This window comes from Lonchura striata, chromosome 9 (genome assembly GCF_046129695.1).
Source record: "Lonchura striata isolate bLonStr1 chromosome 9, bLonStr1.mat, whole genome shotgun sequence".
NCBI classification, from domain to species: Eukaryota; Metazoa; Chordata; class Aves; order Passeriformes; family Estrildidae; genus Lonchura; species Lonchura striata.
Genome location: NC_134611.1, coordinates 21535510 through 21561245, shown reverse-complemented (window position 1 = coordinate 21561245; position 25736 = coordinate 21535510). Strand labels below are relative to the sequence as shown.

Here is a 25736-nt window from a genome sequence, read left to right as displayed (position 1 = left end):
ATTTTTTAAGTGCCTCTGTCATTATCAGCATTGCAAACAATGTATCAATCAAAAGAACAAAGCAAAATTTCAATTATTCTTATTTTAAAAGTGCCAACTCTGTTTCTAGATTTTCAGAGAGAATGGAGGAATGCATAAAAATATGAATTTAATTCATATATATGTATCTGCACCTATTTATATTGATATAATCTACTGCTGAAGTCATAAATGTTTAAATCCATCTACTGCATTTGTTCATTTCCCATTTTCAGGAAAAAAAGTGAAAGGAGCTTCTTTACTACAGGATGAAGAAAAATGCTCTAATACCAAAAGATCCAATTAAAATAATATGGTGATTTGTTTCAGCAGGATTTCACACATACAAGAGAAATGCTAACCCTTGGGAGAATGTTCTCAGCTCATTTAACAATATATGTTTCCTCTGATATGAAAACTTTAGCTTTTGCATTATAACATCATTGCTAACAAGGCACATGTATATATCGCATAAGTAGATGGGAACACGAATGTGAGAGGAATTGTAATAGCTCTTTATCCATCCTGCACTCCTCTCAGGATTGACTTGCATCTGTTGTTTGCTCACCTGGGTAGCTTTTTCCTCTCCACACATTTAAAACACACACTCAAAAAAGGCTCTGTACTCTGAAAGACAAGAAGTAGTAAAAAACTAAGATACACTAGTTAAGAAAAAAAAAAAAAATTATGAAGGGAATCAAAGGAAGAATTTATTCCAGTGCTAAGACTACCAAGACATTTCAAAGGGCAGCTGGCATACAGCTTTCTCCACCAGCCAGAAGCCAATCTGCCCCCAGAGCACAGCGAGTTCTGGGACACCTTGGGAAGGGGCTGGGCAGGGCTGCACAGGTGCCAGTCATCCCTGGGCTTCCGTCTGCAGCCAGGGACAGCAGCAAACTGAAATCTGCAACTCAGGAGGTGCAGTTCTTACCCACACAGTCTTAATGGTATTGAAATAGAAAAGCCAAAATTATTAGGTCATTAGAAGTTTACTTCCCATTTTTGTGTACCTGGAAAGAAACTCTGCTTGGAGATGAGCTTTTTATTTTTTAACTCGTTTTTATGAATCAGTTAAAGATAGTCAGGACTAGTATCTGATGTCACTGAGCAATTTCTAACACCTGCATATTTTAACATCGCAATAAATTCACATTCTGAATTTTCCTGTTTATGCCAGCATCTAATTTTCTCCATTTGTAAGAGAAAGTTCAAACTTGACAAGTAAAGCCATTAATAAAGGAAGATTTATTTTTGTAGATCACTTTCCCCTGACTATCAGCACACAAATACTCCTACCTAACCATGAGGACAAATGTAAAACTAAGATCTGAAACATCAAATCCCTAAAAGAATTTAGGCAATAATCTCAAATTACAGATACAGTCCTACAGTCAAAATGTCAAAATTATGTCCAACCAATTCAGGGTAGAAACATGAATGATGTGATTAGGAATTTCATAAAGCCTGCATAAGGGACAGCTCTCTAGGAAAAAGCTGGTCTCCAAATACTTTTTTTCTGCAATACAGTACTTGTAAGTCTAGAACTAAAACTTGCACATGCCTTGTATATTTGATTGACTCCACAAGGTTTTCATCTAAATTCAAAATATAACTGTGTTTAGATATATTTGAACATTTTATTGCATTTAGTTATGAGAGATGAATTTTTCCTGAGAGAACCTAGGGCACACAACATTGCCAGCTCATTCCAAACAAGTTAATTCTGAAATGGGCTTGAATCAATAACACAAAACAGGCAGTAAAGCCAATTTTTACGGTAGTCATGGTTTCATAAAATAATATCAAGGCAGTCAGATTGTAAGCTCCCTGCATCTCAAATATAATTTGCAACCATCTCTAAGCACAAAGAGGAAATAGACAGACGGAAGACATAGATAAAAACAAATGATAGATAGATGAAACAAAAGGAACTGGAGGTAAAGAAAGAATGCAGAGTAGTTGCCATTCAACACAGCGTGAAAAAAAGCCAAACAAGTGCAGCATGTAAGTAATTCAAGGCAAATAGAATGTTTTTCTTCATTTAGGCTTTAAAATTGTTATGAAAAGGCTCTTTTTTCACTCTATCTGTAAGACATAGGCAGACAGGGGATGAATATATAAATATGTTGCTGCAATACATGGCTTTTAATGAAAATGGATTTTTAATGATCCCAAAAGCTACATTTCTGTCTGACTTGCTCCATTTCCAGACAATCAGCATGAAGTATGCACAGCAAATGCACTGGTTTTGCACGTCCTTCACCAAATCCCAGGATAAGCAAGCGCCCAAGCACTGTGAAAACCAAAGTTGCCATTATGCAGAGCAGATACAGAGAAGCTGAACGTCCTTCACTGCTTTTATTGAACTTTCAAGGGCTCCGTGACACTGCTGTGCCTTCTCCCACAGCAGACCCCAGTGTGGGTTACCTTGTACTCTATATGCATAAATAAAGGATGATGCATGGCAATGTGCCTTGCTGTTGTTCTCTGCCTCAAGGACACTTGTTAAAAGTGTGCCATTCCTCCCACTCCCCCAAGCAGGTACATTGTGTTGAAGTGTTCCATGTAAAACTCTGAGCACACAAATACCAGAGGATTTAGTTCACAGATGAAGAAAAGTCACAAGGAGGAAAGACACTGATGCAATCCATAGCCTTCTTGCTATCTGAACACAGTGAATTCCTCTTTCCAATGTCAAAGTTCCCCTTTCAGTCAGTAATAAACAAAAAATGCACTGAATAATGTACAAAAATGTACCAGTTAGTATAAATACAATTTTTTCCTGTTTTTTCATGTAGGCAATAACATATTTTTTAGATTTCAGCATCATCATAGAATACAGGAACATTTTCATCACTTTATCACAATCCATGAAGTTTTATCTACAAATATTTTCTGTAAGGGAGGTCCATTGATTAGGAAACTGTAATATAGTTGTCATAAAACCAAGCATTTAAAATGGGCTTGGACTCCTGTATTCACTTCATATTCAATGCTTCAAGGTAAGCTTTGTGCAACCTATGTTACTTGGACAAAAACATCTCCATATTTATTTCCTGTGTTATTATTTTTGCTTGTTTGAAATAATAGAAGACAGAAGGAATCCAAAAATAGGACACTGATGAAAAAGATAATGACCGAGAGGTGCCACACAATCAGTTAACAAATGCTCCTATCCATGAATGAGCCAGAGGGCACAGCCTTTTGAAGGGCTCCACAGAATCAACTATTTACATCACCTAACAAACAACAAAAAAGACCCCCAAAACCCCATTTGATTGGCACTTTCAAATTCATCCTTTTTTCCATTTTTTGTGCTCTCCTGACTCAGAGTGTCTTCCAATTAATATTTACCAAATGGTTTCTCCCTTCTTCATTTAAATCAGTTCAAAAACTGCACCTGTTTCATGAGACCTATGTGTGCTTCTGGCAGCTGATATTTGAGGAAAAACAAAGAGAACTTAAAAATCCTAACTAACTACATTAAAATGTAATCAAGAAAGAGAAAGCTAAGAGTAGCTCTGCCAGTACAAGACACCAGCAAGGCACGTGGGGGTACCCCAGGGACACAGGTGGGTAAATGTGTGGTGCATAGCCTGGGAAGGACCCCACATGTCTCATGCCATCAAATGTGCCTGAAATGCAGCAACAGCACACAGCAGTTACTGAGTGCCCCGGAGACACCATGCTTGCCTCATTCCTCTAGAAAATAAGGCAAAAAACCCATTGCAATAGTACCACAAAACAACAAAATCAAGCTACAGTACTCAAAGCCAGAGCTCATTTTAAACAATAACATGTGGGAAGAGATTTGAAAACAAAAAGCAGCCACTGTGCACGACAGCCAGAGGATGCTATCAAAGCCAAGACACAGACAGCTAAAGTCATTTGCCAATGTACAGATTCACTCCAAGCTTCACTTAAAGCCATCGCTGCTTCTACAGAGTACAGGGAAGGAACCAGATTTGCCCTAAAAGGCTGTACAGGGTTCTTTTACATATACTTTTGCTAATACATAACAAAGTACTTTATACAGCACTTTTGTTGCTTCTATTTAGCAGTTCTCCCACATTATCTAGATGAGAGACAATTGCACAATGGCAGGTAAATCTTGTTAGAAAGCATCCTAAATGAGAGGGAAGAGCTTGCCTCTAAAATACACAGAAAAGATCACAGGTCTGTGGTGTATGCTGAGGTATTTGCCTGGGATTCTTTAAAGATAATTTGGTGAGGAAGAGACTTGCAGCTTTTTGAAGCAGTTTCCTTCAGTACTGCCAAATTTCAAATTACTTTTCTTTTCCTGGCAGCTGTTAAGGAACTGATGTTACTGGAGCAGATGACCAGCCATAGGAGTGTCTTCTATGGCAGTCAGCAGAGTCCCATGCCCACAGGAGTTTGGTGGATGTGTCCAGCTGCTGGTCCAAAAGCAGGAATTGTGACATGACCCTGAATGTTAGAGGTTCATGCACATTTCTGCATTATTGCAGAGATCCCTCTATTCCAGAGTACCCTTAACAGGGTCTAGGTCACTTCTGTACCACAGCTCATACAAATTAGCTTCCTGCATATTCCTGTCAAGCTAATGGACAAAATTCAAAGAATGTACAACCTTAGAGGCATTTTAATGTGTTATTTTCAACTGCCTTATTTAAATTGTATCATTTTTTTAAAGCAACATCTTATATCCTTGAGTCATATTTGTTAATTCCCTATTAAAATGCACCCCCTTTCTCACTAATAGAGTGTTTTAAATTATGCTCACACATTTTTATATTCCTACTCACTATTAATCAAAACCATAATTCCCATAAACTTAAGCACAGGTTGCATTCCAGATGCAGACAGTTCACATATTCTGTATGTTTTACACGTATTTAAAAGAATGCAAGTTCAGCAATATTTAATCAGTCTAAGATTAAAGTTTATTTACACTGACTTCAGGTACTTTTGAAAGTGAAAGACCCAACAGTTATCTCAGTGGTGACTAGTTCAGTCTTTTTGCAGTCTCAGATATGCTACTGTCATCCACATGCCCAAATGTAAAGGAATGCCAGCAATATCAAATGAAATCTGTTTTGTTAGTTAGATTTTCCTACCAGTGTTAATGCAGCTCTTCAATGCCTGATCTCATTTTGAAAAATCTTACTATCTCCTTTTTATTTTCAAAATGCTTCTTATTCCCCTGTTGCTGAGAAAACTTGGCTGTGTTTATAAACTCTCTTATTAAATGTTTTCAAAGCTAAGCAAGGTAGCAAAAAGAAAATTCTTCCTCCTAGCTTTCATCTATACTTGTCTTTGAAATTATGTAAATATATTGGCTGTACATTTGGGCATTTTTGATAAAGAATATTTAGACAATAACATGAATAAAGTTTTTTTCAATCTTTAAAACCCTGCTTTCATAAATACCTGTAAAAACAGTCTCATTTAAGTCCTAGAAAGATGCTGCAGTACAACCTACCTGAATAACACTTATAACACTTTTAGGGAAATAAGATGAGGTTCTGGATTTCCAGCTTCAATAAGGCAGAAAACTTCATAATCATAATCCAAAGAATCCTTACTAGTTCTTGAAGGTTTTTTTAATACTTTTTTAAGAGGTTGACAGAGTAGTAGTTAGATGCATAAATAAGATATTTTAATTACAATCTAACAAAATCAAGACTGTAACCATGATTAATTTTTTTTAATAACCTTAGTTCTTCAAGACTCCAGTCCTAATGGGGCAATCATGCATCACTGTTGTGTTCCAGCAGAACTATTAGGCTCTGTGCTGTGCTAGTGTAATTGCAGTCTAATGGTTTACACTATCATAATGGTACTAAATATTTTACTAAACAAAGTAAAATATCTAAAAATTATTTAAATTGTTCCAGCTTTAAGATCGTACATCAAAGAAAGAACTTTTCCTTTCTTTCTGAATTGAGAGTAACAAAGATGTCAAAATTAGTTTCTTGTTTCTCCTAATAAAGTGGTTAAAACATAACATTAGAAGCAGGGTTTAAAAATTACAGTGAAAAATTACTTAGTAAAACATGAAAAATATTAAAATATTTTGAGGCATTTTGATGCTCTGCTTCAGCAGGCTGGCACAGCTTAAACTGTCAGATTAGCAAAGGATATAGGAATACTCTATTCAGAATCTAACTTGGATTTTTAAATCAGAATTTCTGATTATTTACTTAACAAAATTTTAATAAAAATCCCTCTCTGTGCAAGTGTAGCAAATCACAAGCTATCTAAGCACGAGATAACATCATTATGGTGCAGCTGTGGTCAGTACCAGCAGCAGAGCAGCTGAGCTGGCAGCAAACCCAGCAGAGCCTCCCTCCCCAGAGCTGAGCCTGGCAGGAGCAGAGTGACCTGACCCCACCTCGGCACGTGCCCACTCACCAAGTAACTCCACGCACTAAGTCACACTAATTCTGCAAGCAGGGACAAGCAGTACAGGTAAGGATTTGGTAAATCCTGCCATTAACACACCAGAGTAGCCCCAGCTGCACCCTGCAATAGCTGCTGCCTTACTCCTTGGACAAAGCCAAAAATATCTGTAACTCCAAAAGGGGCACTGAAGTTAGTACTAAAAGTGCTGAAAGCTTCTAGGATTGCTTTCAGAACTCCAGAAATTGATTTTTAAAAATCTACTTTGCCTAAAACCAATTTATACTTAATTCCATTCACTATTTTTATTTTAAAAAACCTTATTTTTTTTACTTCTAACAATGTTTTTCAAACACTGTTTTCTTGGAAAATAAATTTTCTTTTTCCCAAAAATCAGGACGTTTTTCAGGAAAGGTTTTTGAATTTGGACTAGGACACAAGGGGTTTTTTTCCAAAATTTTGTTTACTACTAGTATTTTCTACAACAGTGGTTCGCTTAAAAAAGAAAAAAGAGAGAAAAAATATGTTTTTGCTATCTAGAGAACATTTTGTACAGCTCATAACTCCTTGATTTAGGGACTGCCAAGATCTAGATCACTTTGTACCTGGAGAATAAATTAGTTCTTTTAAAACAGAATAAAATAAAATTTTCTTCTACCTGGCACAGGAACTTTTTTAAAAACATGAAATAGAATTAATTCAGTTATTTGGTATTAAATAATATTTGAGCTCACACCAAGGTACTAATAACAAGAACTAATTATTGCCCATCCTGTAAGTGAGAATCTGTAGCTTTCTACTATTGATGACACATTCTCTTTCTAGCCATGCTCTGTTCTGGTGAAGTGAAGAAGCACCTCACCAGTAAACACTCTTAAAAGACTCAATATCTGCACTATGCTAAAAAAAAGAAACAAAACCATAAACCAGAAAATAACCCCAGCATTTGTTAAAGAAAAAATGCTACTTAAACCAAATTTCTCCAGTAAAATTTTCTATTTTGCCAAAAAGCATTGAAAATGCACTTAGGGCTTTTATTTCTCATTTAAATTATGAAATATTTATTTTAAAAAATACAGATACAAAAAAAAAAAAAAAACAGGGTAGAAAATCTATCTTCTAAAGATCTCTAGGATTTATTGATACAGTATACACACCTAACTTGTTACTCTTAGATAATTACCTAACACAATATTCTACTTACAAGGAGAGGTTTAATTTTAATTTACAGTTTAATTGTCCTACTTAAAGTAAGCCTGTCGCCTGTGTCACTTTGTGGCTCATAACTGTAATCCTCTTTTAATTATTTACTTCAAGGGAGCATTTTAATTATAGACATTACTATGCATGTAGAGCAACTTACACTCAAAGGCAGTGAAAATTTATACAGTAGAGTGCTCACCTGAATCTCCACTGGCCACAGCTCCACGTGCAGTGGCTCAGCTGCAGAGCTGAACTTAGGCTGCCGAGAGATGCTCTTCACTTCTCTGGCCTAGGACCACATTTGGGGTGCCTGAAAACAGGCAGGAGCACCAGGGCACAGAGAGCTTGGATTACAACTGCAAGGCTCCCAGCTGAAATATAAATGAGATTATAACAACTTGTCACATCTACATTTGACCCTGCAAATAACCTTTGGACCAGGGAGTGGACACACAGCATTGGCTCCGGGGTGAGGCCACCACTGTGCTCCATTTCTGTGCTGATCAGTAGTGGAGTGACAGAGCATGAGCTTTCCTCTGATTGATTTCCTGAAATTTGAGCAACCAGTGATTTATGGGTTTCCTAAGATAGGGGCTGTCTATCAGCTTTTATTTAATAGCCATCACTTAACCAATATTCTATGAAATAATCTAGTATCTATGCAAACTAGGTATATTTTTAGCTTTCAAAATATCACATTGCAACAAGCTCCATCATTTAAAAATTAAAAAAAAAAAAAAAAAAGATAAAAGAAAAAAACACTGCTTTGTGTTTGCTTCAAATTTGCGGGTTTGTGTGCTATTGCTGGGTCATCTTTACAGAAATTTTAACTTCCAAGGCAGACATTTCATCATCACACAAGTGGCACTATGCAACTTACCTGCTTGGACCAAGGAATATTTTTCATTGCTTGAAGTCCCAATAGGCAACTTCAAAACAAACTGAAAATACTTTAATTTTTAACATATTTGGCACAATAGGATTCATTTCTCTGCAGGTACATCCAACCAGAAGGGATGGTAAAGGATGCCTTGTCCCCAGACTTGCCAGCAGGTGACTAGGGCTATCTGCCTGGGGCAGATGGGGACAAGGGGCTGTCCAGCCTCCTGTTCTACATACTGAAAATATGTGGCAGAGTGAAAGAGCCCAGGTCCTGCAGAAGTCCCTTTTTTACCAATAAAACACTTCCAGGATTTGTGGTGTCCCTGATTTACTCCTGACTCGCACGTCTTGCTTAATGCCCAGGCAGTCCCATGGGCAGCCAGCGGTGTTTCCAACTGGGATCCTTCCCTCTTAGAGAAGCTCCTTCTGCAAACTCCCTCCTACACAGGAGGAGACACCAAAGCACTGTCTCCCTCCCAGGAGACAAGAGTGCTGCCAGGATTTCTGAGGGGTACAGGTCTCCAGCACATCCAGCAGTGCAGACAGGAGACATTGGGCACGTGGGAACTGCAGGCCTCCTGTGTCTGAGGTAAGTGCCTCTCACTTCATTATTAACAACCTCCATATCTTCATAAGATGCTTATCTTTTTCAATAAACAGAAAGAGTTACTGAAGGTTTTGTCTGGTGCTTTTCTTTTTTTTTTTTAATACTGGGATGAATCCAAAGATTCCTTTCTTTAGTATCTACCTTTCTTCAGTGATGAATGTTTTTTCATGAGCAGTGTCATTACATACAATTTTTATCATCTAGATTGTTCTATTTTATTCAGCAACCTAGAAAAAATTTCCTCTTTCTCTTTCTAAAGAAGTAACCTTCAACCTACAATTTGTCTGCTGCTTCTTACAGTATCCTCAGCACAGCCATGGCCCCTAACAACTGAGGGCATTCAGCACCTTCCAGCACAGAGTATATCACATTTCACATCTGAAATTGCTTACCTCATCAGTCACTAAGGGCCCAGTTTGGAAGTCATTAAAAATAATGAGAATGCTGGCACTTCTCCCAGCAATAATGGCATTGGGTTCTGTGTTGCTTTTATACTTTAAGACATTTGTATACATCCACAAATCATTTAACTCTTATCTTTGTACTAGCTTAATGAAACTAATGGCTGCTGAAACTATGTGGGTTTTATTCTACTTTTTATTTAAATAAGCTTCTGCCCACTCCATCATAAAACAACACAAACACTTACACAGCATATTGCATCACAAAAGCCCCAAAGTATTTACCAGGATCACTATAACCATCACTAAAATGCACGCACTTCTCAGTCAATAAACACTTCAGCTGACAATACAGCCACAAGAGAGTTTTCGGAAGGAAAGCTGAAGAGCAACAAATCCAATTTTCCCAAAATAAATTTAGAACCAGAGTCTTGCATTTTCCTCTCCATCTGGATCTACTATAGCCTTTCCCACCTATGACCATGCAAAAAAACCCCAACTCCATATTAACTCACTGAGTAGCAACATCACTCCTGCAGGGTCCATATCTTACAAACTTCGACAGGATAACGAGCCCTCAGGAACACGCTCCAGGCCAGCACTAAATGCACCCTTAGAATTTCAACTAATCATTGGGAAACACACATTAATGCATATTAAAACTGTAAAATATTCACCCTTAATACTCAAGGTCTAGCTTAGGGCCAATATAAAATTTCTCACCACTACACCTTTCCTGATAGGAACATGCACAATTTACATGGTTTGAAATAAATAAGAATAATACAAATATGGGAAAAAAAATCTCACCTTCTTTAGATGTGTGCTTATTTGCTCCAGGCATACATTCGAACTGTACATTAAAAAAAAAAAACTGTCATGAGAACAAACGCTAAAGTTACAAATCCAGCATTTCTGCATAGGAAGTGTGATATTTCAAACTCACAGAAATTAATGACAGTTTCTAGAATGACTCATACATTTTGACATCACCTGCTCACAGATAAGGTATCTCTAAGATGCAAAGGACTTGAACTCCAGTCACCCTAGAAGTCCATCCACAGTGTGAAAAATCCAAAGATCTGGACTGCTGCTGAAAGCTCTATCTTGTCAAAAATCAGTAGAGTTTAGTATGACTAAATGGACTGATTTACTTAGGTGGGAGCATAAAGAAAAGGTAGATGTAAGTCAAATAGTAATATTTCTAACCAATAATAAAACTACAAGTACCAAGTGTAATAAAAAAGTTCCCCAAATGCTTCATAAGGTAAACTTTAAAGGTGTTTTGATGTTATTATCAGTATATGTGAAAATCTGAAAAACATTACCACTGCACAGAAGTTAATCTAAAAGCCCATTTTGTAAGGTTATTAAAAAAATATTTTTAAGGCTGTTAAAAGTTTAATACCTTTGCAAAGTATTTTCTTTGCATTTATTTTTAAGTGCTGGATAAAGTCTGCTTTTAGAACACATATTGCTTAATGCACCCTTTAGTTGGTGTAGCACTTTTAATTTCAAAATATTTTAAGCCATGTTACAAATACCTTACCAAGGTACAAAAAAAAAAAAAGAAATCACCCAGCCATCCTTAGCAGTAACTAGAATATCATTTGTTTGATTTCTTTTATATATTAGATCAAGGAATGAAATGACAGCAAACTAGCTTTATAATTATCAATCTAGTTTGAAATTATCTACCACATATAATCCACAGAACTACTAGTACAAGCTACACAATTTAAGCAATAGGTGCAAAGGCTCAGGCATCATGAGTGATCCCACCATTTAAAAAGATGAAAACATCCTTATGCAGCACAAGTAAGTGAAGAAGAACGTAAAAACTGATTTGAAGATAATATTGAACAGCAAAGACAAATAACATTGTGGCAATTTTATTAGAATAGACATGTTTTTAGAATATTTGGTGAAATTTTATATTTGATTTTTTCCTGCAGTGAGTGGCAAAATGAAGGTAGTAGTTTTCAGATACCAAAAACCTGCCTGTGGCTCATCATCCAATTAATTGATATGAGTAAATTAGCTGAATCAAGCTAAATGACAGCTGGTTGCTCCATGAAAGCTAGTAGTATATCACAGTAAGAGGCTTTCAGAAAATTAGATCAGTGCAAAGGTCTTTCCTTTTGAATCTTAGAAACACATTAAAAGGCATTTCTATCTTCACTTTCAGAAAAATAAGCATTTAAGAAAGGGATGACAAGGTATTAATATTCAGAAACTCACTGAGAAGATTACAGGTGTTACAGTAGCAGTGGAGATTTTTGTTGCAAAAGCACAACAGAATTTTTCATCCAGATCCTCTTCCATGAAATGGATAAGATCTCTCATACCCATTATCTCAGATGTCTCTCTCCTATCTTCCTCAAGGAAAGAGAAGACACCTTGATTGCTCTGTTCTTCCATCCCCTCTTACTACTGCACCTGCTGCACCCATTTGAAAATATCCTGCCATCCCAGGTGCTCTTTTGCACTGAGACAGGAGTGACACTCGGGACAGCTCAACCAATCTTGTTAGTCTCTTATGAAATTACATGGGATCACTGCTTTTTAAGGCCTTATAAGAATCTTGCTTTGGCTTTGTGCAAATGTAGGATAGTACAGGGGATGGTACAGAACTTAAAAAACACAGCTGAACAACTAGGGAGAATTGAATCTGAATTCATTACACTGGGAGCAGAGTTAGAGATTTAGTGCCAGCTAACGCAGAAAAAACCTATAAACAACCCCCCTTCTCTTCGGATCTAAGCATCAATGCTGACTAAACTGCAGGATTAAAATCTGCTCTTAGGAAAAATAATCACATATAAGCTCCAATTAAACTCCTAAGTGTGAACTCTGCTGCAATGGGGACTACACACTCTCAGGCTGCACAGAAGTTCCATTATGTGAAAAAGAAAAAAGCACAGCTTTTCTTACCACTGAGATGCTTCTCACACTTTTTCATTTTAGTGGTGGTGTTTTCCACTTTCCTCCCTCCTGTCACCTCAGACAATGATAGCTCAAGTGGACAATACAAGCAGAGGGGACACTTCTATTAATCACACTCCTCCCTCATTTTTTTGTTTTTGTTGCTGTAGTTTTGCACGCATCAAAATGAGAATTTGCCCAAGATACTGCCTGCATGAAAAACTCTGTGTCACTTAGAGATTCTGAGCAACAGGTATTCATTGATGGATTTCAAGTAGATCCTGAAGTGGCAGCCAAGACTTTACAGCTGAGGGAGCTGAGGCTGTTTAGTCTGGAGAAAAGGAGGGAAACCTTATCACTCTCTAAAACTGCCTGAAAAGAGACTGCAGCAAGGTGGGGGCCAGTTCTGGAAAAGAAGCAATAGTATGAGAGGAAATGCCTCCATTTGCACCATGTGAGGTTTAGACTGGATATTAGGAAAAAATTCCTCACTGAAAGGGTCGCCAAGCACAGGAACAGGCTGCCCAAGGAAGCGGTTGTGTCACCATCCCTGGAGGGATTTAAAAGGTGTGTAGATACAGCATTCAGGGGATTGTTTAGTGGTGGCCTTGGCGGTGTTGGGTTAATGGTCAGACCTGAGAGGACTTCTCTATCCTAATGTGATTCTGTGATTCTACCTTCCCAAAATATTGTACAGAAAAAAATCAAGACTCTGATTTTCTCATTCAAACATTAGCTAAGAAAATGTTTAACCCTGGAGACATTTTCAGAAAATTAGTTCAGAGCCTTTGCACAATTTAATCAGAAGAAATTTTAAACTCTGATTGTGCAATTAAACACAATATACTCTTGCAGCTGCCATTTATCACACTGCTACCATTTCAAGTAATCTGGCCAAAAGAACTGTCTGGTACCTAGGAGTGAAGAAATGGAAAGGATAATGTTCTGTAGGAAAGCAGGTCTATCCAACATTTTACAGTGCTAAAAATACCCTCAGGATTTGTTCTGATACCTTGTAATTATGCACACATATCCTGATTTATGGTGCATGTCTCCCAGCTAAAAGTAGTATGCACTCTGTTTCGTATCTTGCCCTATTTATGTGTAAAATACTCTAGTCTGTAATGCCATAAAAGAGAGGACAGGCTCATTGCACATGTTGCTATTGCTTTTATATGAGCATAGGCATAATCTAATGATCCTTTTCAACTAAGGATAAATATGCACAATTTAGCCTTAAACATATTCAGTGTCAGATCATTTCAACTGCTGCCTTTGAGAAATATGCCTGTGATGTTACAGATCTCTGCTGTCCAGCCTCCTCCTCAAGACTGTAGAGAGTGCGGCAAAGGAGACAAATATATCCAAACTGGAAAAGGGACAAAAAACATTGGCAGCTGTGCATCAAGACACATATCTGCTTCAAGCCAAAGCTGTGAATTCATGTTCCACAACCTTCCTCTGCTTCTCTCCACCTTCACATGACCCTACTCTCTCACTGACCACTTATGTAATTAATGAAGTAAAGAGAATCCATCTTGTCCAGGTAAGTACTAGCAAAGAGAGAGGTGGTTGATAGAAAAATTAAAAAGTATTTTACCTGTAACAATTACTGGACGTATCCTAACTACTAGGTATATGCAGGTCCATTTCAAAAGAAGAAAGGGCAACCTGGCTTAGACAAGGAGATCTGATTTTCATTCCCCAAGTCTGCTCTGCAATGCTCACACAACAACTGGCACGTGGCTGAAATCCTCTCTTAGGAGACAGAGAGCAAAGGAGTTACCCAACATTTATTTGCTAACGGGTTATTTAATTTTCTTGGGTTTGTGTTGGTTTGGGTTCCCTTTTTTTAATTATCCACCAGTTTCAAAAAAGGGGAACACATTTACAGATTTAATGTTTTGATGTGTTTCTGCCCACCTTTTACATACTAATCTTTAAAAAAGGAAATGTGGTAAGTGCAAAGGAGTGGCCTTAGTTGTCATCTGTGTAAGGAAGAGCTGGAATTTGCATGTGCTAACAAGGGATTCAAAGGCCATAGCAGGGAGAAGGGTCTTCAAATTACTGCAGCTGGGGTCATTAAAGATCTGACTGCTTGTTTTTTCCTAACATATCTTAAATTTGGTTGACTGTTATTATTATTATTATTAATTCACACCTTTTGCACAAAGGAGAAGGTTTGCAGTGTTAAAATAATTTTGAAAAAGGACTCAGTCAACATAAGGTCCAGTTTATCCATTAAATAAGTCCATGTTTTTGCTGACTACTTTTTAAAAAACTATTTAACTTGTAGACTGAATTCAAGCCTTATTTCATTTCACAACACAGCTTAAATTCTGTGTTTGTCAGTTTGGACAACTCTGTACCTATTTCCTACTTGTATGGATACAATTAAATATGTACTAATGTACCAATAATGAACTTGCATTATTAACAATCACTGCAACATAATTAGCAATTCCCAGAAAAGGATACAACCCAAACCTGAAACGTTCATAATATTATTTTCATTTATTTATTTTCGTATTTAACTAAATCTACTACACATCCTTTATGTTCCTCTCAGTGGTAGTTCCACCAAGTTTTTTACATTACAATAGAACTATTTTTTTCCTATTCAGATTCAAGTAAGTTTTTCATCTCATTCTGGAATTGGTGCATCAATTAAGATGTGGATCAAAAGAATATTTTCCCTCACACGTGCAGAAACCACAAAATGTATGGAAAAGGAGCAGCCTAGAGAAAGGCTTAAGGAGTTCTCATGCTTTTTCAGCAGGTTCACATAGATAGCTATGCAGTCAATTTTATGAATATCCTAACCAAATAAACCAAGTGACACTTGTCTTTAATAGCCTCTCTAAGGAACATCTAATCTGCATACATCTCACTTTCCATACTTTAAACTTTTTCTTTAAATCAAAGCAGGTTTGCTTTTCATGACCTCTTTTATGAACCCTTTATGAATAGTTCCACTGTCCATGTTTATTAGCTTTTTCCTTCTCTTTTCTCTTTCTTTTTTTTAAAGGATATCTGATTTCCTTCCAAAATAAGATGATTTTTCTTGTCACCCCACTATTTTTTTAGTGTTCCCTATTTCAAAAGGCTTATATATTTAAACAAGTAAGGGCTCTGGTGCACCATCATGCACCAGATGTAGCCTAGAAATAATTTTATTCATCCAAATTCAATTAGGTGCTGAGACAGTAAGGAGCAAAACTAGATTCCTTAAGACAGAACCCAACATTTTAATGAAAATTAACACCTCCCTCCCTCTATGTGTGAGCTCTCTGATTATTAATCTTGATACATGGGAAGATGAACACTGGACAGGGTGAAGGACTAGACAGTGCCTCTGCAGCCAATGTGCTGAACAGAATGAACTGAGTGCAGGAAAACAAGATTGTAACTTTTAAATTTTAATTGTCTCAGAGAACTAAACCATTAAAATAAAGTTCTTATCAACACACTGCCAAAAAACCATTAAACCAGGTGCAGAATAACGTCTTTTAAAAATAAAATAAAATAATTAGAAGATAGAAGCAAACAGACTATTCATAAAAGCAGACAAGAGAGCTTAGGTTTTTTTAGTTGTCATGCAATTTTCTTACAGGATTCTCATAAGAAGAGGAGAAATTAACCAAGAAATTCTTGAACTATTTCTTTACATGGAACGAAGGAGATATCACAGAAATGACTGCACATATAGATAATTTTAAAACTTTCCTTGGTGCATCTGAAAACCCAACTACAAATAAGGAAAGTAGAAGCAAACTTAAGCAGTGAAGCTATAGTACGCACCTTAACAGCCTAAAAATAACCAGTGAAAGCTTCTACAGTAAATTGAATACACAAAATAAGCTATCACCATGTCAAAACCTAATATTTTTACAGTGATATTCTATAAGAAAAGTCAAAATAACAAATACCCCGATTCAGAAAATTAGAGACTGTAATGGCATTACTACTTTCTAGCCATCTGGATCCACAGAGATATTTAATACTGCTAAGAACTAGGGCCTAAACTGAAACCAGAAGGACAAAAGAGAGAACGATGGACATAAGTGAGTCATTTAGCCTCAACAGCCTAAAACTGTCAGGAATCTACCATTTTTAGCTTGTAAGATAGAGCATGTATTTAGCATCTGAAAAGTCTGGATTTTGTAATAAGCACCAGACTCAATGTGCAGAGGATACAGCCTCTTTGTAAGGCATTCAATAACATCATACTTGATCATATAAGAAGAGCCATTTAGACTTCACATATTGAGCAATGGCTCATCTACAAAATATCAGTGTATAGAAAAAGCAAAAGAACACATTACAAAAGAATATCCAGTCCCCCTGATAAGACTTTAAAGCAATATATAATATACCCTGGATTAATATCATATTAATAGCTGTGGCAAACTTATACCCTTCCCATTTCAATAGTCTGAGCCAAATAGGGAATGCATCTGACTATCTTTTCAGTAATTCTACTTTTTAAGTGTTACATTGAACCAGGTCAAGCAGAACCCAAGATACTTTATTTCAAGGCTATTTCAACAGTTAGAGCTGCAATTTAAATAGAAAGCGAGTGGTACTGTTCTCTGTACTTTAAACTATTTTAATAGTTTAAATAAATGAAAGTTATTGAAACTAGTTTTAAGAAACGAACTTGAATCATGCACAAATGTGCTGGTTCAATACAGAATAAGATCAAGAGTGCAGAAATGAATTACATTAAAAAGCAAAAATATGCTAAATCAGACAAAGAATTGAAACTCCAATACATCACAGATGATTCTCCGCTAGCACATGTTTCCACCCAGAATACACCTATTGCACACAGAAAGCAGAAAATGAAAAGAAATGCTAATCCATGCAACAATGCTGCTTCACAGAAGCAGTGAAGGGCTTCAGTTGGGTCCTTAAAAGCAGGTATTGGGGGAAAATGAGATACAGCAAAACGAGTAGGCAAGTGACTCAAAGATAGGTTCCCACCTTCTTCTCTACCCTGCTGTCCACACTCCAGGAAATAGACACCTTTAGCATCACCAAAGTACATGTAGGAAAATATATTTGAGAAACTAAGGCACTAGAGGTTACATGGTGGTGCTTCAAAGCATTTTTTTTCTAAGATCATTCTCTCACTCTCGTTTCTATTTCTTTTTATAGACACAGACCCATGAAGGAAAGACCTTGCTGACTGAAGCAGTTTCTCTACTGAAATGTGCTATTGGCATAGAGCGATATTAAATTAGAATAGAAAGCTTAGAAGTTACCTTCACTTAAATACAAAAGCATACACATACTCCACTCAGAGTGGAAGAGCAAACAAACAGAAAATAAAAGTGCCCATAAAAGCAATTATCTTCCTTAGCTGCAATAAGTCATGTTCACACAGACATTGCCTAGTGCTCCCAGGCCAGACCAGCTCATCGCTGCATGGGAGGAACAGAAAGAGCTGGTAAGCCAAGCTCCCTTGTGCCAGCAGTGCTCAGGGAGCCTGAGGAGCTGCAGAGCCCCCAGGCAGTGCCCCCAGGCAGTGCCCACTGCCTGGCACCACACAGCAGAGCCACATGTCCAGAGCCCCTCCAGCACACCCCTGGAGAGCATGAGCCTACAGCAAACCTTGGCCACAGATCCACCACAGATTTCAGTCTCAGGCACCCATATTTTATACTTCAAAAGAGAACTTTAAGCCTCACAATCTACATCAACTAACCATGGGAATGCTGAGGCTTTTATCACAAATGCTTAGGAGGTCTCAAAACTTCCTCATCCAGCAGGCATGCCCAAAAACATCTCAATTCCAGCAGGTTGGAAATCCACATCTTTGAGGCTTAAGCTTCATTAGGAACTGCAAAGAGCTACTCCCACAAATATTTTGCCTGAGGATATCAGTCCCACAGGCAGGCAGTACTTTTACCTAGAGAGGTTCTAGCAAAGACCTTCCTCAAAATCAATTGTCATCATCACTGTGACTAATCCTGCACTCTTCCCAACAGCCCTTCTCAGCCTGTATGTACAGAAATCAATTATCTATTCCAGGAAAGTGCATTGAACACAAAAGGTGGGGCAAGGACCCAATGACCAGATGTTGCAATTACTTGTGCCCTGGCTGTATAGTCCCCTTACAAACCCAAACCTAGCTTCACTTGCAGCTCATTCTGTGTCTGGAGTGAAGGAAGAGGAACAATTATACTATCTCAAATCATCATTATTGTTTCAATGATTGCATTAGCATTCTCAAAGCATAAACCGCCCACAAAACATTTGAGGCAGACATCTAATGATGGATTTTCCCAACAGAGAAAGCAATTCCTCTAAGCAATAAAACAGTCTGTGAGGAATCCTGCAGTCATAAATCTAGTATTTCTCATTACAGAATTTACATCAGCCACGAAGTGATTACTTCTGAAATTACAAACCCTTGTGGGCAGAAATATTAGTGGGTTACCAATTGCCATTCTCATGAGTCATGAGAAAAGTAGCTCAAGCCATAATAGCAAAATATCAAAAGAATTAATTGTCTTATTAAAGACAGAAAGTTTAGGGCAAGTATCTAGGCATCAAAATACAAAGGTCAGCAGTAAGTTCCCATCTGAACTTTCAAAGGTTACCAAGGAATATCCAAGCAATACAGGTTTGTCACAACTTTTCAACGTATCTCCACAAAAGCAGTATTTAGACTCTTCAAACCTCCCCAGCATTTCCCACATGGGAGCATGTAATGTGCAGAAAGGAAAAGAGAGGGAGGGAGAGAAGAGGGGAAGCATGCAAGGCCTTCCACTCTTGCAGAGCACAGGTTCTCAGTTCCCCAGGGCAGTCCTGGCTCCCAGCTGTGCCCAGTGCCGGAGGCACGCGGATGTGCAGCACGCGGGCAGGTCCCAAGCCACAGCAGCGGAGGGGCAAGGGACTAAGGGGGACCATGCAGGGACAATTTTGCCCAGCTCGCTTGATGCTGAAACACATATATCCCAGGACTTGTCAGGGAGCTGACATGTCCCTCTGTTTGAGGATAACTATCCCAACAAAAATACTTTTTCCTTCCCTAGGTGCTGTGACCTAGCAGCAACCCAAAGGGCTTCAAGGATCACTGGGATTAAACCAAGCACCTTTTATTAGAAAAAGCATGTCCTCCAACACCGTGCTTGGGACAAGATAAATGTCATATATTCCTTGAGGAAAACTAAGATACTGCACAAGCACCTTAAACACAGGACTGATCATTCTACTGAGTGAATAGAATAAGATAAAATCTGTTTAACTCATATGAACTCATACTTCACATACATTAATAAACGTTTCTAGTTTAACTGCAGAGAAAGCAGAAGAGAGATGTTTTCAAGAAGATATACTCAATTGTAAAATACATTTTCACACAGATAGTTAAACACAGGATATTGGTTTTGACTGCTCACAGAAATGGAGGGAAAGGGGAAACAAAACAAAAGAGGAAACAGGGGAAAAGGGAACCATAGTTAAAAGCAAAGAACTGTAAAAGTGCATTCTCTCCACTTAACAAGGCAACTGCTCCAGTGACAGGCAGAAGACTGACCTTGACCAAGTCCCATGGCAGACGAAACTTTGCTGTAGAGCACTGGCTCCATGCCCTGCCGTTAGGCTCAGCTATTTAGTGGTAAGAGGCAGGCCAGGAAGGAGCAGAGAGGCAGGTCCCCTCCTGGGCAGCAGCAGTGGAGAGTGATGTCAGTTCAGAGGCCAGGTGGGATGCTCAGCTGAAGACAAGGCAGGTCCCAGCTACAGCACAAGCCCCTTTCAAACAACCTGGGCAATTCACAGGATGTTGTTCAGCATGCTGAATAATGAGGATTTGGAGCTGGCTCTTCTTCCTGGAGACTCTGGGGGCTTGACTGAGCCCAGCTGCACACACAGAGGAGTGGCCTCATCTCTCCACAGTCCTGTGAATAGGTATAGTATTTTATTTTTACTACAAGCCTCATCACTGGCTATGGTGCTAGTTGCCTTATACAGAATGGCGTAAAAATTATTACAAGCAAGGTAACGGTAGCAAAAAAGCCTAAATACATGCTTGCAAAAGAAATTAAGTTTTATTACAAAAAAAAATTTAAATAATTAATCATACAATTTATTATCTCATCTTTGCCATATCTCATGCACTTCATTTTAGCTATTCCTGGAGTAATCTGATCACATACTCCATGTTTATGAAAAAATTATTTATAAACTATTTTTATTCCTTATAATGGAATGAAAAAATATTCAACATGCTCATGCTTTTTGCCCTAATAATATATTTGAAATTTATAGGGTTGTAAGATAGTATCACACTCTGGCATTAGCTTTTTGATCTATTGGTGCCACTTTAGTAGATGATAATGTCTTACCAGTTCAAAATACTGGCTTAGTAAAAAACATACTTCAGTGTTCCCATAATGCATTTTACCACAAAGGGTAAATATATATTTACTGTTTATTTTCTATTTCACTAGATATTCATATAGGGAATTGTTCTTGTAGCTGGTTCTACATCCACCACTACCCATAGTGTCACTTGTTCACAATTCATTACAAAAATGCCTTTTTTGGGAAGAAAAATCAAAACACTGTTACCTAGAGATGAATAAAAATTAATAGGCATATTATGCATAATTCAGCTTCAGGTCTCATATTCAAAACCATCACGAGTCAAACTCTAATCTGGGGCTGAGCTCTACTGACCAGCAGAAAGGGGCAAGTATTCTCCTTCCTGCTGGGGAAGATGCTCCACTCCTTATGTGATCAGCAGCTTGCAGAACTCATAATCCAGATAACTCCAGATCATTTTTTTCCTTTTATTTCCTTACTACTCTTAGGTAATTATGAAACACATTTCATTACAACCCCAAACCAGAAAATTTCTACATTTTACAGGGCAAATGTATTTTCAGGTGCAGCCAAGCTACTTTCCCTGCACTGTTAATCCAATGGGACATGACATCACCCATGATCATGATCAGTCATCTCCACATGAAATTGCTTTCTGCCTCTTTTAAAAAGATGCTTAAAGATGAAAAATTATTTTTGATATTAAAGTTAAAACACTTCATCTTGAAACTGTCAAAATGAAAACTTCCAATTTCCTGGATTGTTTATTAAAATCTCAAAATAGTTTTCCTATTTCTCAAAGCCTGATCTGGCAGGGAAAGAACTCAGAAGCAAAACTGTTCACTAGATTAAAATATAGTTCTCATACATTCCCACTCATTCCCCAGTCTGATGAAAAATAAATATATATATTCTCTTGGATTTTTGGGAACACACTAGCAAACATGTGGTGAACACACCATTTCACTCCAAATCTTTCTGAATCCCTTTTGAGTATTTTCTGTACCAATTTTAATGAAGAATTGAGATTGATAATAAACTATTAAAATTAATTAGAGTAATTAGCCAGGACAGGGAAATTCACAGAAGCATATTTTTCCAGAGAACAAATATCCACTTTCACACAATGAATTCCCCTACAAGAGGCTGAGCTAACACCAACAGCACCTGGCCCACTGCACAACTGGTCAATCTTCAGATTGCAGTCATGAGACCAAGTTGTGAAATTAATCTCTTACACCAAATTGAACAATGAACTTCAGCTGAAAGACTTCTTGCCATATTGCCAGAGCATGAATCCTGTACCTACAGCATCTTCCAGTGCAAACTCACCCTGCAAGTGTCTTCCTGCAGGGTCCTCTGGTCATACTTCAGGGCATAGTTCACACCTGGCAATTTAAACACGCCTCCTCCAAATTCTGTTGTTGCAAATCTGATTTATAAGCCACCTTATTAGGAGGTACATGAAAGGTGAACAAAGAGGTGCTGCTGCTTTGTTTTCAAGGATGAAGCACAATTTACACGTTGCTTTCACTTGGGCTTTTTCAGGGATCTCTCCTCAAGCTTGTGAAACAAAAATTTCCTAAACAGTCTAGAAATAGAATGGAGATGTGAATGTGCTTACTGGAAATATTTCTTTTCTTAAAACCCCCAAAAACTTAAAAACAATGAAACACTGCAACAGGAATTTACAGACTAAGTAACTGGGTGCTAGATACAAAACCAGATTAATTTTTTTTTTTTAAATGAAGTGATTCACATGGAACAGATGATGTAGGAAGAGGGAAAGGATTTTATATATATACATATATATAGATGTGGTCTGGGCTGATTGTCATAAATCAGAATAAAAGCTTTGGGGTTATACTGAATAACTGAATTGTCAAATACAGAATTGTCAAAATTTAGGACTAATCCAAAATTCCTGTAGCAGTCAAAAACCCATATTAGAAATTATTAGGAAAGGAACAGAGAACAGAAGTTATTTTAGTATATCTGCATAAAAATATAATATCTGCTGTTTGAATTCTTTTGTGTATTTCCACTTTGCCACATACTTCAGCTAGAAGCTGTAAGAGGAAAGATAAAAGGTGGGAAACAAATTCTGTCTGCACTATGATGAGACAGACCACAACGCCTCAGCCAGGGCAAAGACAACAGAGGTGATGATAGACATGCATTCAATGGCAGGTGACAGAGACAGTGGGAGGGAAATCACTGCTCACCATCTCTTCCAGCACTAGGGTCAAAAAGAGAAACTGGTGATATCAAGAGATGCCACTTCATCCACTGAATAAGTAAACTGAGGGAACTGTCCGCTGGGAGAATCAGGTGATAAAGATTCATCTGATCTGGGGAAGTCTGGAGAAAATGTATCAAAAGCTGTTACATGTGAAGATGTCCTTCTGGCTGAGGAAGTCCTGAGCAAGCTGTAAGACCCTCCCACAGTCTTTGCTAGGGGGTCTTGTAACACGTACCAGAGAGGTAATCCTACACTCCTGAAATATTCTTTGCAGTTTCTTAGGTATCATCTATTCAAGACAGAGACCAACAAAGCCAGACATACCAGGGTTTTTTTAGAGTGAACATTTTTGTAATTTATTTTTAGAGTGAACATTTTTGTAATTAGTTTTGCTAATTACAAAAATGTTCACCCTTCCTCTTACTTCCCAAGAGTAAATAAAACCTTTCATTATAAAACCCACTGCTGTGAGGCTGATGCTCTGGCTTTGGGAAGTTCAACCTGCTTTGGAAAGGGAAGGCAAAGGACATCAGCAAACAGAAAATATGGGTAGTCAGGAATGGAGATAGCAGGCTGGTGAAGCCCTGGTATCCTCACACTCACAAGCTCCAGAAAAGGAGCCTCAGATGGTCACAGCACAGTGCTTCACTGCAGCTCTTGGCATGGCTGCCCAGGAGCAGACTGGGTAGGAGTTGTTCTCACTGGTGCTCTTTGAGAGAAGTTATATCAAGTTAGTTTAGACAGTAACATTCACCAACAGAAACACGTAAGTAGCCCAGTTGTTTTTGCTGAAAGGAAGAGGTGGGATATGAAATGGGCTACCAACAGTGTATGAAATATATATGAAAATATTTGGAAGCATATTCTTTTGGTTTTACCTCAGATAATGTTTTCATAAACATTTGAGTGTCTTGCACACTAAAAAGGAGGTACAGATATAAATTTTATTTGTCTGACAGTGAAAGCTTGAAAGCATTTTGGATCATGAAGGCATTTACACTTTGATTTCTTGAAAAATAATTTAATGGTACCAGCTAGAGAGTGTGACAAAATAGATGTATTAGTTGAAAAAAAATGTTATTCTTCCCAGATAAGAATACTATTACAAAATTTTCCCAGTGAGAAATTTTAAAAACTGGCATGGGGTTGTTGGTTGGATTTTATTGCTAGTGAAATATATGTTGTTGTGTCATGTCATAAACAGAAAACTGAAGCACCCTTTTTAAATCCTCAGCACTGCTGACACTTCCAACAAGTACTTCCGTATTGCTTTTGGTCTTATCTGTTTCTAACAGACAGCCTCATGCCTTGGAAATCTGACCTGAAAGAAAAATTCAGCCCCAAGTATCTGCTGTCAATTGTGCAGAAAATAGGAGATGACAGCAAAGTCACTCCTGCATGCCAAATTAGATCTCTTTCCAACATCTTCTAATGTCATTATTAGCACTCAAATACACTGTGTCAAAATGTGTCTGCATAGGGAGATGGACCAGGCAACATCAAATTTATCTCTTAGTCAATATGACAGGCTGGTTTTGATTCAGACTTCTGAACACGAGAGACTCTTAGGAAAAAATATCTGCTCCATCATGAAGGTTTGTTTACAAATATGGATACTATAATAGATGGAAACAGTTAGGAAAAAAAACTGTATTATGCAGTTTCATTGGATTTCTGGAATCAATAGCATAATAGGAGTTAAAATCATCAGTGGGAGCCTTAGGGTCTATGCTCCAAATAGTTAATGGTGCAATGCAAGGAGTTACAAGATCATCTTCAAGAAGACTGCTTCAGAGATAGCCTTAACAGAAAATACTCATCCTAAAGCAACCACGTAAATGTGAATTTAAGTGTACCAGATGGTTTTAGAACAATATTCAAAGGCATGAAAAGGGAACCACATCTGCAAATATTAAATTCCAGTAATTTGTTCACGGTTTTATTTCTGACTAAATGTACCCAAATAAAAGTGAATACCCAGATGAAAAAGGCACTTAACTACTGACAGAAAACAATTCCTGGAAGATCAAAGTCCTTCCCTGTAGCACTGAAAAGAAAAAAGAGTGCACCATCTAAATACAGTGCTACTGCTTAACATACAGCATAAACAGACACTACAGCTCCATACCCTTTACCTGTACAGCAAAGTTCAGAAGGTTAATAGAAGAAATTAAATAAACCACAATGAAAAAGATTTGAAGTATCATACACATCGGACTATTAACCTAAAGAGAAGAAAACACTGTTTAATTCCACTAAATAAATGGATATTGATAAACTTCACCTATTCTAATTAGCAAGATTCTTCCTGTTATTTCATCTTAATATGACTTCTTAACACCCATTTCATTCCACCCAAGACAATTATTATTTCACAGAGACAATGAAGTTCTGTACCTTCTCATTAAACTTGGATGATTCTTAAAAAAATGTTTAGGAATGTTTACATACTTTATGTTTGGTTCTTAGTGAGCATGGGAAGTGGCTGTATGCCATTTACACTTACCATCCACAACAGAGGTCATCATATTCTGCATTCTGATCTGGGCTCACAGACCCGTAACTAACACATGGTGCATACTGAAAATGCTTAGGAAAAAACTACAACAATAACAAAAGTAGTACAAACCTCTCCACTCCTTAATAAAATTTAATCCTGTATAACAAGAGCAAGTTTGTACAAATCCTAGCATTCTAATTTCTTAACATTCTAACTTCTTAAAGCAGAGGAAGTTAACCATGA

At 37.5% G+C, this 25736-nt stretch overlaps 2 long non-coding RNA genes across 2 annotated transcripts in view; both read right to left on the bottom strand.

Moving 5' to 3' along the window:
• LOC116183123 (uncharacterized) overlaps positions 1–10368 on the bottom strand; it is a 30120-nt gene extending 19752 nt beyond the window's left edge. Inside the window, exons 1-2 of the long non-coding RNA XR_002464981.3 lie at positions 10303–10368; positions 7802–7973 (exon numbers count right to left, since the gene is read on the bottom strand). This is a non-coding gene — a long non-coding RNA (uncharacterized LOC116183123). The remainder of the gene's footprint in view (positions 1–7801; positions 7974–10302) is intronic.
• Positions 10369–19969: 9601 nt separating this feature from the next.
• LOC110468047 (uncharacterized) lies at positions 19970–23105 on the bottom strand. The gene is made up of 3 exons (XR_002464980.2): positions 22977–23105; positions 22084–22342; positions 19970–20324 (listed from the first exon to the last, which is right to left on the bottom strand). It is a non-coding gene; the product is annotated as an uncharacterized LOC110468047 (long non-coding RNA).
• Between the last annotated feature and the right edge of the window lie 2631 nt (positions 23106–25736).